Here is a 12,849-nt window from a genome sequence, read left to right on the forward strand (position 1 = left end):
CAAACCAACTCCCATTCCTTCTCCTTTTGTAATGGGGCTCGGTGAATGGAGAATGATGTAGTTCACTCCCCTCAGGACTATTGGGGGGAGGTGGGGGGTGGGGGAGAGACCATTTGTATTTGTACAATGAAAACAGATGGAGGAAATTGTAGTCAATTTGGCTCAATTGTTACTTTAATTTCCGACGATCGAAAGTTCACGGTTGAGTGGGGACATGGTATCGCAAGCAGGATGACCAGAGGAGACCATGTTGTGTACTTAATTGAAATGATGGACAAATCAACACTGAATCGGATCTCAATGTCATGGGAATGATAACCAGGTTACCTGTCTGTTGTGCTGCTGAACCTTCAAAGGGGTTAAATACCCCAAGGTACTTTATGCCAATACCCACATTTCCTGACCAGTTTGTAAACACTGTGATCATTGCACTTTTTATTGAAAATTCTCATAAACAAGGTATTTGAAAACGATCGTGACTGAACTCTGTGTCCGTGTGCCAACTTCATAAACAGATCTATTAACTGAAACGAACCATATAATTAATGTAACTTGCTTCCAAGGGGGGGGGGGTGATTGGATAAATAAACCCTCTGTGGTGTACATCTTTGATGAGCAATGTCTCATTACAATATTTGCCATCCACCAGTAACTCAGGAATAACCCACCATTGGAGTGCACAGATCCATGTATGTATAGCAAGTGAAGAACGTTTTAAATGTGTATGTATATATATATATATATATATATATATATATATATATATATATATATATATATATATATATTCCCGTGCTTTCGAAGAAAAGCGGGAATATTGTGATTGTCTCCACCGTCCGTCCGTCCGTACGTCAATCTGTCTTACCCTGTAACTCCTCCTACACCGTTTGAAATAGGAACTTGAAACTTTGGGACATTGTAGATATATGTATGGGGAAGTGCACAACACTGTCGGATTTTTGATATGACCCCTAGGGGCCGGGCCAGAGGGGGTGGGGTCATGGGGGTCGATTTTTATTTTTATTTTTATTTTTATTTTTATTTTTTATTTATTTATTTTTTTTGTATACCTTGGTCGAGGCTCGTATGAGAGCTAACACACAACTCACAGCAAGGAGGCATGAGACAAGAGGGGCGGGAGTGGAAGGGACAAAACATTGGGGAACAGACACAGGTGAACTGTGGAAGGGAGAGGGATGGGGATGGGATGGGGAACATGGCGAGGGGAAGATGGACATTAAAGGGACTTTCAGGAAGGAAAGCAGGGGAATTGAAGGAAGTGGGCTTGGGTGGATTATCGGGGGTAGAAAAGTGTATTTTTTAAGTGTATTTACCATTGTACATGGTAAATTCTTTTACAAATAACTTACTTATGTGGCCCCCATGAGTGACAAACAGTCACAGGTTTTACTGTATTTATCTAATTGATTATGAGTAATTATAATTAATATTATACACAGTTCATTCCTATGATTAAATTGATGCACAGTTCTATATTGCTGGACAGTGTTAAATTAATGTTTCATGAAATGTTGACATGCTTGCAATGACTTCTGATTTAGTAAACATAGTAAGTCTTTGGTCATAAAGCACATCAAATAGAAAAGAATAGTCAATGCATTTTGCAAGATAAAATTTCACCTAGCGTCAATGGGACAAAGCAGTGCGCGTGGGAATATGCGATGGTGTGCCATTGACAACGTAGTTCTAGTTTTTTATATATATATATATATATATATATATATATATATATATATATATATATATATATATATATATATATATATATATATATATATATATATATATATATATATATATATATATATATATATATATATATATATATGATGTTTTTAATTTTAAAGATTTAAAATTGCTGCAGAGGGCAGCAGACACCCCGTGAACGAAGATCGCAGAGATCGCTCTCATTTCTCTGTCAGCCGTGATGTCGAACGATGATGTCTAATCTCAAATATAGATACAGACAAAGGACTGGTTTTGTCTTGAAGACTGTGCTCCATGCTGTTTGTCTGGACTGTGCTCGCTGCCCAGACCATGCACACTGACTTGCTCATGTTGACGACATACCATGTTCATGCTGTCTGCCCAGTCCGTGCTTGCTGCGTCGATTGTGCTCGATGCCCAGACCGTGCTCTCTGTCCCATCCATGTTGGCTATATATGCTGTATTTGTACTCTGCTCGGACCGTGCTCATGTTTGCCAGGACCGTGAACCTGTTGTCTACCCTGTCTGTGCTCGCTGCCAGGACCGTGCTCCACACGCGTTTCTCCACCTCCCGCTGTACCTTTTATTCTCTCTCCCATTGTTTCCACTTGGTTAAAAAAGGTAAATATCTTCCTATCCACCCCCGCTTCTCCACTCCCACCTCGGTCTCTTCTTAACGCCCTGCCCTCATGTTTTGGTCCACTACTGGTGCATCTCCATCCACTACAAAGAACCACCCCGAGAGTGCTGAGAAAGAGCTTTGTACAGGTATTCTCTGACATAATCCAATATTCCTGTTCTTATCACCTCTCGTCACAACTGTTCAATTCCCGTTCCGCTTTTCATTCAGTACTAGTTTCTACTCGTGAGCTTGATCTGGTGATTGTGAGCATCATTTGATTTGCACATCGATCCACCAGATAGCTGCGGACTTTGTACGACGCCGTCTGTCTCACTTTGTGGTAACCGTTCTCTTTTTAGGTGTTTTTTTAAAAAATATTTAAAAAAATAAACAAGTCTCAAACATTTTCAAACTTTTGTGGGTCCAAAGTAGTTGTACTGAATGAAAAACGGTAATGTACCTGTATGCAATGGTGTTGAATGCTGGAGCATGCTCTTTATAGCCATGGTGCAGGGGTTAATCTGAAGTCGCTTGAATTCACTCGAGAACATATCAATCATCTCTGCTGCACAAAAGCTTGTATTTAATGAGTACTATTTCACATAGTACCTGAAAATAATAAGACAGGTTTTTTTTTTTAATGTTTAGCAGTGGATTGCTAAAAAGGCCAGCCTGGTATATTGCTTCGGTGGAATGGCGGTAGTTGGTAGGAGGCGACCTTTCAAACGGTTGGCGCAGGTGTAGAATCTCTTCGTTTCATTACAATCGGAATAACTACTTGTAGCCTCAGTTTTCACAAAGGGTGGAAAACAAGTCATTTATTTTTACACAAACGGTTTGTTCAAAACTATCATATCGTTTTCTTCAGACGACAGAGAATTGGATAAAAACTCCATTCGGGGCCTTTTGACACTTGTGCTGACTGCCTGTGTACGTCTTTTTTGGCCCCTTTCTAGCTGTAGACCATGATCTTGGTGATCTATTAACACCGTATATTCCACTCTTCAGGTATCGGAGAACTTGATGTCGCGGTGTTGTTGTTTGCTTCCAAGTTTCATTCCCTAGGCTGTAATGTTTCACTCTAAACTGTACTTTTCATGACGTGCAGTGAAGGTGCTGCATTGTGAGGCATGCTGTTCGCTGGCATGAGGCTGGTATGCGTTCTGCATTAGTTGTAAGGCCAAATTAGGTTTTGGCCTTGCAATTCCAATGGTCTGATGGAGAAGTTTCACTTTTAGGGTTTTAAGAGCAAATCCAAGCATAAAAGATAATGTTGTTTGTTTTTTTGAAAAGTAATGATTACTACTACTACTACTGTTAGTTTAATGGCTCCATTTATTATCACTTTCTTGTTTTGGCTGGCTGGGGAACGTTTTCGGCCCGAGTCTTTCTGGAAACCAGTTAGCTAAGCGTGGATCGTTTGGCTGAAAGTACAGGAATTTGTTATTTGTTCCAGGGTACAATTTATAGCTTTCCGATGTCATGAAAGACACCATAGGATTTTTTATTTTTTTAATGTCCATTATCTGCCAGTGCTGACAGACTGGATGCCCATTTTCATGTCCATCCAAGGGATTGAATTGATTGTTTTATTTAGAAAGTAGATATGTTAAATAATGATCAAGCAGTATATCAAGTTTATAAATGAATGAAGGAGAGAATAAAATGCAATCCACCATGAACATCATGTTCAAGAGTGAATAGTGTACAAACAACTCTGCTTGAATTGCTGGATTTCAATTGACTGTCATGTGACTTGGCAAGAGTAGACTGGACAAGGTTTATAATCACCATAAAAAGTTTGAGTTTATAATCACCAAAATCGCCCTTCTAATCCTTGATGCGGTCATCACATTATAGTTCTAGAGGGGGTTTGGAAGATGGATGTATAATATTGTCACATATACAGTCCCCACCCAAAATCGTAAGCGATTAAAGGTGAGGTTTGCACATGCCAGGAATTGAAATCGTATGGATAGCCGGCCTAAAGCAAAATTCAGCTGAGGTGATGTTGAGCGGATTACGTCGCCTCCTACTCTGAGAATTTTTTTTATTATTACTGTACTTTCACTTATTGTGGTGGCATGATTTCATGCTTTCAACTGGCTATGATCAGCGGTGTATCGCCACTGTTACCGAGTATGGGGGCACCACTGATGCAATGCCCCTTATTACCAGTTTACTTTTACTCATTTTGCCGACCTCAGAAGGATGACGGGCTGAGTCAACCCCACCTGGTGTTAATTCAGCGGATGTCAGGGCTTGAACTCAGGACCCTAAGATCCCAAGCCCACCACCAGGCTTTGAAATTATTAATAACTTCATTATAATGGCATGGAATCATAGGTGAAGGATAGACAAAATTAACTTTACATAAAAGTAAACTAAACCCTTTGCCACCAAACAAACGCAGCCACATATTCACATGGAGTCGGACGAAAGGATAGTGTGCTTTAGGACTAACATGCTGGGCAATCCAACACTGAAGCTCACAGGATGCAGGAGAGCGGGTATGAAGAGGTTGAACAGGCGCACCAATGAGGACATGGCTGGATAGTGAGCTCATTCGGGCAAAAAGTTCATGAAAGAACACCCTGCGCTGGCAGACAGAGGCTTTTATAAAACACTCCTGTGCCATCATTAATTTCTGCCCTGAGTGTTCCTCGGAATGTAGTGACTGCCATCAGCCAATGGTAGTTGGAACTTACTTCAGCACAGGGTTGATTGATGGGCATGAAGGTGGAGTCATTTCTTTGTGTGGACGGCAAGAACGCCTGATTTTTTATTTCTTCCAGCCTTAGCCTAGCCTGAAGCCAGAAGGTGTGTGTTTGGTAGGCCCTGACCCTGATCATGCCCAGTCGGTTCCACACACAGTGAGAACGTGTCGGAGGCATTCTTAACCTTTCTCCATCTCAATAGACCAGGTCTGTTCCTCGCAGAGAGTACGCCACGCACCTTTTCCCAACACGCGCCCTTAATACATGCTTCAAAAAGTTCTGTGAACTGACATTATGCAGTGCTAAGACCTGAAACAAACTCCAGCCCCCTTCTTCTCCCCCCCCCAAAAAAAATTCTATATATATATATATATATATATATATATATATATATATATATATATATATATATATATATATGCACGTGTGCATATATGATCTTCAGAAAGTATTCACACCCCTCGACTTTTGTCACATTTTGTTGTGTTACAGCCTGAATTTAAAATGGATTCAACTTAATTTTTTTGTCACCGATCTACACAAAATACCCCATAATGACAAAGTGAAAACATGTTTTTAGAAACTTTTACAAAATTAGAGGGGGAGCACTCGGTAGAGTGCAAAACCTCCGCCGCCAATACTGCTGGGTCACTCAAGTGAACCTGATATCCTATTCATTCAATTTGACATCAACAGTGCTCACAGAGTTATTGTTTGCAACTTTCCCTTTTACTTTTAACTTTTACATGCTCAATTCATTCGTCATAACTAGATTCCTTGAGACAAATTGATTTTACGTGGGTATATCCACCTGAAGTTCCAAAATCAGCCACAATTATAATTTTGGCATGTTTTTTTGTTGGAAATCACTTATAACATGTAGAAATGCAAAAAAAAAATTCCAAATTTGATTGAAAAAAAAGTTGCCAAATTTTGTTTTTTTTTCTTTTTTTTCTCTTACAATTTTTTAATTTTTTTTGGTTGGAAATCACTTAAAACATGTAGAAATGCAAAAATAAAAATTCAAATATTTTTTTCAAAATGGCCAAAACGGATCACACTCTACTGAACCACGATTGAATTAACTAAACTAGATCGACACGCATGTAGAAATGCCAAAATAAAATCGAAATTTTTTTGAAAAAAAAGTTGCAAATTATTTTTTCTCTTTTTTTTTTTGAGGGGGGGGGAGGGGTTGGAAATCACTTAAAATATGTAGAAATGCAAAAACAAAAATTCAAATATTTTTTCAAAATGGCAGCCATATTGGACTTTGGACCAAGTCCAAAATCTAATGGCATGATCCTTGGACCATACTTAATCCCCCACCAAGTTTCGTTGAAATCCATCGAGGAGTTTTTCCATAATACTGTTCACAAACAAACAAACAGACAGGGGTGAAAACAGTAACCTCCGTCCATCTTCGATGGCGGAGGTTAATCATCAACTAGGACAAATGCTCCTGTCCAAAGGCAAAACCTAGTAACTCATTTTTTGATCAAAACTGAGCTAATACTAATTTTGGAGTTACTCGGTTATAGGCTTCATGTTAGTGTATAAGTTATTGTAAGCTTGTACGCTCATGGCAGGACCGAGCAACTCCTACAGAATTCGGTAAATACCACAAAAAAACTAGTATCTCAATGGACCAATCTGATGCCACGCTTTAGTCACATGACATCGAAATGGCAGCGCTCTTACATTTGTAAAGGAATAATCAAATCTTCTCGAATGGGCACGGCTTTAATATATCTAAAAGCAGTTTTTCTTTGTTTTCTCAAAATCAATTAGAAGTGAGTTACTGGGTTCTGCCTTTGGACGGGAGAATGTGTCCACGAGCAGCGTCCTAAAGATTTTGTCGGCTAAAAAAAAAAAATTTAAATTTTTTAAAAAAAACAACAACTTCCGATATTTCGTCACGTGCCCTGATTAAGCCAATAGCGAAACGCGTCATAATGTCTTTACGTATTTACGATATATCGTGTATTTACGAAATAAATAATGTATTTACGAAATTTCAATACGATAAATGGAATAATCTTTAAATAGTAACGTGAACTTTTCGAAACTTTAAAGCAAATGTCCGAATATATTTAAAAGTTCATGATAGACGCTCTCAAAAGGCACCGTCTATGTGAGGATGTGTACATGTGCTCAGTATTTAAGGCGATCCAAGAGCCGAGTCCAAGAGATTAAGATTTTGTCTTCAGCTGAAGAAGAAGAAGAAGAAGAAGAAGAAGAAGAAGAAGAAGAAGAACAACGCCGAGCTCTCTCGGAGCAGCGTTCACTACACGAGACGCTGCTAAAAATGAAAAGCTGAAATGTCTTGTCAATTAATATTCAACCCCTTTACTTTGACACTCCAAATTGAGCTCAGGTGCTTCCCATTTCCATTGATCATCCTTGAGATGTCTCTACAACTTGATTGGAGTCCACCTGTGGCCAATTACATTTACTGGACATGATTTTGAAAGAAATAAGAAAGAAACATTTCGAAACCATCGCCCACGCGCAGCGTGTTACGTACAAGGGGTGAGGTTCCCTCCGCCCACCGTGAGCTCGTCCAATCAACGGCGGCCTCGAGTCGCCCGACAACGCCTCGTCCAATCCGGAGGCGAGTACCTCAGAGCCCCTCCCTCGTCATCTCTCGTCCGCCTTCGTGCTGGCTGGCATCCGACGCTCTTTTAACCTGGTGCTGCGTTGTTGGCAGTGGGCTCGAGTTCCGCTACCGGACAAGCTCGACCAGACCACACGAGGCGGACAGGTGCAAATAACGGCCGCGGCCATTGAGGTCCGTGTATGTGTGTCCGTGTGTGTGTGTCCGTGTGTGTGTGTCCGTGTGTGTGTGTGTGTGTGTCCGTCTGTAAGTAGAATCGTTAAGTGCCTTGTTCATTGTATATTACATTTCTTTATTCGTGATAACTCTGCTCAGTCTCCCCTCCCCGCTTATTGTTATAAATAAACCCCTGTTAAATGTACCAGCTCGTTTTCTGTGCTTTCTCCCATTGGCCGAGTATGGTGCGTATTGAGAATTAGTAAGGCCGTTCGTTCCGTAAATTGTTCATTTGGACCGACGGATCTTGGTAATCCCCACTCGGTTTACACCCGGATCGGCTCGGTAAGGCCGAAGTCACATTTGCTATGGCGGCCGTGGGGTCTTCAAAATCTACGGCCACTAGCAATTATACGGCGGCCGCAGTATTTCCACGGTCACACAATGTAGCAGTCACATGTTTTTATTTTTCGGGGAGCCGCACGGCGTATTTAGAAATTGTAGAGACCGAAAACGTGGGGGTGCCGTCCGCTCTTTGATTTGATGTCGCACGGTGACCTTAGGGCATTCCTGCGGCGGCCATAGAATTTTCAAGGCAGACGCAAGGTGCCCGCAAGGCGACCGCAAGGGGGACTGCAGGGGGGCCCTCAGGTGAACGTGCGGCCAGACGGCCGGTAACGAGGTTTTTAAAAAAAATTTTATTATAATTTTTTTCGTTTCGGCTTGTCGAATTGCTGCGGCGAACGTAGAAATGAAAAAAGTTATAACTCCGCATTATAATTCCACGGCGACCCTACGGCCTGTAAAAGATAGCCAAACGGCGGAGGGCCACCCTGAGGCCAATGCACGTTTCTGTCAATTCAAATGGCGTATGGCTGCCGTATCCTCACCATAGAGCAAATGTGACAGGCCTAAACGGTCCGTTCCGCCCGAGGTCCGTCGAGGGTGTGGTTTTCCCTTGTAGTTGGACGACGTGGTTATTTTGGTATACAGTAATCCCCCGTTTAGCGCGGGGGTTACGTTCCAAACCCCCCCCCCTCCCCCTGCGATAAGTGAAAATCCGTGAAGTTGCGACCATATGTTTCTTTTATATATATATATATATATATATATATATATATATATATTAAAGCTTTATGACTCTTCCCACACTCTTATTAACCTTTCCCATACTATTATAAACACTTCCTATACTCTTAAACACTTTTTACACTCTTAAACATACGTAATTTTAACAACATATAAAATTCTAATGGGTACTTGCCATTGAAGATACTACAACTTGCGTGATGATGATGATGAACTAGCTGTGCAGTACTGATGACGATGAAGGTGATGACTATGATGAATGTACTGCACAGCCAGAAAGAGCATTACAGCTCTTCTGAAGGCGCCACTGCATCAGGCGCTTCGTCAGGTGGTGTAGTATCTTTGCCCTCGTTTGGAATTTCAGTTTCCGCTGAAGGTGTAGGCGTAACTTGTCTCTTCTTGCGAGTGAGGAACATGTATCAGTGTCTCAGCATGCTATGTGCGGAAGATGCAGAGAATGATGCTCGGGTCCCTGAGCCAATCAGAACCCAGGATACAGAACACCATGCTCTGGTTGGTCGCCTCCCATCCATCAGCCAATAGCGTACCGTGTACGATCTCACGTGGGTAAACTAGCGCAAGTGGAAGCGGCCGCATCTGCGTTTTCAATACGCACGACTGTCTACTCTTCTACTGTTCACTATGTACAGTATTTTATTTCTTGTAATGTTTTAATAATTTTTTGTTTTTTTTACGTTTTCTAATTTTTTAGGCTATAAAATGCTTATTTTATCATAAAAATTAATTAAAATCATAAATATATAAAAATACATTTATACCGCAAAATCCCGTGATATAGCGAAAAATCCGCGATTTAAAAATCCGCGATACAGTGAGACCACGAAAGGTGAGCCGCGATATGGCGAGGGATGACTGCATTGAAATTAGACAATTAACCCTACCCCCCGCCGTCAAAATATTGGTGACCACGGTCCGCTAAGGGACCCGTGAACTCTCAGACTTATCCGAGAATCACGACCTAAATTCCCGGTGTTCGGTGGAAGACGACTCCACTGTTCCACCTCGTGGTCGTTTATCGCCACCGAACCCCGGCCCTCAACAATATTAAACATACACCTCCCAGAGACGGCCAAAATGTCACATATGTACAAATTGGACAAATGAACACAAATGAGCCAAAGCTGCTTGTAAGTTTGATTCTGGAGCTTAAATTTTGTAATTCATTTTAGTTTAAGAGATATTCGTGGAGAACGCATATGCGGAAATGAAATTTAACAATGAACGCTGACGTCTCCAGGCGTTTATAAGCATTGCAATGTACCCAGCGATTCGTAGCTATGATGAACGGCAACTTCCAAGTCAAGGTGAGGTTGAGCAGGTCAAAAAACATGGCGGTTTCAGACCCCCAGCGAGGTTACCCAGGAACGACTCAAAACCCCAGACAGTGAGGTGGCCGAGGATCGCCTGATGAAGCATATAATTAAATAAGGCCGTTAATTATCTTCAAAAGGGATGTTTTAATTTACACAAACACCCAATTATCACTCTTGCACTTCCTTTGAGTTTTCATAGTATGCAGGCAAAGTTTCAAGCTGCTAGGTTTTTATAGTTTTGGAGTTATGGAGGAGACACACTGACACAACATGCGCACGCACACACACACACACACACACACACACACACACACACACACATACACACATACACACATACACACATATACACACATACACACACACACACACCCATAGACACATACACACATACACACATACACACATACACACATACACACATACACACATACACACATACACACATACACACATACACACATACACACATACACACATACACCCTTTTATTAGTATAGATATATATATTCATATTCCCACATGGTATTTACAGGGAGAGAAAACAATGAAATGGCATATATGTACAACAATTAATGACAGCACGTATACTTTCCCAAATCATCCCCTACGTGACAGACCCGCCTCTGGGACCTTACCAGTGACTTAACACGCTACAGTACAGTCTACTGGCATCATTCTTCCAATGTGGAAGTGAGAGATGAGTGATTGGCAGAGAAGATGAGATGAGGATAGAAAGAAATAGATGGGGACAGGACAGACCGCTGCACACCTCACAGTCGTTGATTCTGGCTCCCACGTACTGACTGAAACTGAAACCCTCCGCTCTACACTTTCCTCCTCCTCATACAGCTGCGGCAACAGCATTTCCCCATGGACCAGTGACATCACTTGCGACACGTATTCAATGCATCTCCTGGCAGGACATCCGTGTGCTGTAGATGAGGTGGAGGGTGCAGCGACGCAGCTAGCGGATGTGGGCATGTGAGGGCGAAGGTATACAGGGAGAGAAGGACGAGTGGACCCTCGCGTTTGTGCGAATAATAATAATAATCGAGCCCCCAACAGAGTCCGTAAACTCTCAAGCATCGATTCTCCGAGTTTCCTATCCTCTCAGTCTTTCTACCCGTTTCCTCCTAAGAGGCTCTGCGCGCTGCCTTTTATTGAGCCTCAAACCCCCCTTCATTCGAGTCCTGCCCCCCTCCCCCCTCACTCATCCATGGGAGTGTCGCCTTCAGCCTGGGTCTTGAACTTTGCAGGTATTCACGAAACCTGTTTTAAGCTGTTTCGAGGGCTGTGAGGAAAATGTGCCCGTGCTACTCCAAATCAGATGATGGCTTGTAGAAAAGAATGTAGAATTTCTCACAACACAAAATTTGCAACACAGCTCTATCAACAAGAAATAGTATAACAGAAGCCACACTTGCAGAGCTTGAGGGTTTTTATGGCAGTTTGCACCGGATAGTTGCTGACAACTCTGCATCCTGACTCCTGCACAGCTTGCCTCTGGTTTGAAATTGACCTCTTCATATTTATATGACCTGTACTGTGTTCTTGTCAAGTGAGTGAATGGGCTCTAAAATAAGAACTGTTAAGAAATCTGCGACGTTTGTTTTGTTCAAGTGTAATAACCGGGTTTATTTACCGATTCATTGATATTTGTTTATTGCATACTGCTTGTTGTTGCTTCATATAATCCTTCTCCCATTCCATTTAATTGTAAAATAAATGTACCTGGTTTCGGGGTTGGATTCTGCTCATTGGTTCATCTCATATGATCTCATTTGGTGATTTTGGTGTCATTAGATGAGCTGACTCGATCCAGCTCTAAGCGCTCGTGATCTACGGTTGCTCGGCCAAATTAGGAAGGTCGCGAGTGCCTATCGGCACATCACTCGATTGAATGCACAATCGCAGCGAGTATTGTGATGTAACAAATAGTTCCGGGAACTTGGTCGGGGTTGTGGACTGAGCTGGAGGTTACGGTCGTTTCGACAAGACACACGGAACTCAAACCAGGTAGCTGGACCAGTCCCGCGAAATTCCCACCCCACCCTCATTACATAATACATAACAATGGCTTCTTTTTAGCAAAATCAACACACAAATATTTTTGTCCATTTCATTTTCGTTGAGTTTTTTGGTATTCCTTTTCTTTTTTTTTAAATGAAAAATGTCCATAAAAGTATATTATGTAGAACTAGTATCGGCAATCCTGTCCTTTTGGGCGTGCATGCCAATCTTGGCCCACCTTTGGTCTGCAATTTAAAGTGGTTCCCATCATGTACAGCCTGTTTCACTGCTGTTTGTATCATTGGTTAGGGGCACAGCTGTGCCCCTGATGCAATGCCCCTATTACCAGTACACACTGGTGCTCATTTCGCTGACCTCGGAATGACAGGCCGAGTCAACCCCCTGGTGTTAATTCAGCAGCCAACGGGGCTCGAACTCGGGACCCTTGGATCCCAAACCACCATCCTGACTGCTAAGCCAACCCCAGGCTATTTAAAGTGGTGACACTTCCACAAAGTGATACTTTCTTTTGGAACACACTTTACACTTGGGGGGGAAAAAAATTGGGATATG

The 12,849-nt window shown here is 41.9% G+C and overlaps 1 protein-coding gene across 3 annotated transcripts in view; it reads left to right on the plus strand.

Moving 5' to 3' along the window:
- The first annotated feature begins 1,918 nt into the window (after positions 1-1,918).
- The window catches only part of SMPD3 (sphingomyelin phosphodiesterase 3), a 120,215-nt gene continuing 109,284 nt past the window's right edge, over positions 1,919-12,849 (plus strand). The window contains exon 1 of one of the 3 annotated variants that reach the window (XM_085894890.1): positions 1,919-2,496. The gene's annotated coding sequence lies outside the window, so the exon portion shown is untranslated. Of the gene's footprint in view, positions 2,497-7,513; positions 7,859-12,849 lie in introns of those variants that run through there. The other 2 variants (XM_085894892.1, XM_085894891.1) reach the window with 2 other exon arrangements.

The sequence above is a fragment of the Eptatretus burgeri genome, chromosome 9, assembly GCF_056783735.1.
Source record: "Eptatretus burgeri isolate ZD-2024b chromosome 9, Ebu_testis_v1, whole genome shotgun sequence".
NCBI lineage: Eukaryota > Metazoa > Chordata > Myxini > Myxiniformes > Myxinidae > Eptatretus > Eptatretus burgeri.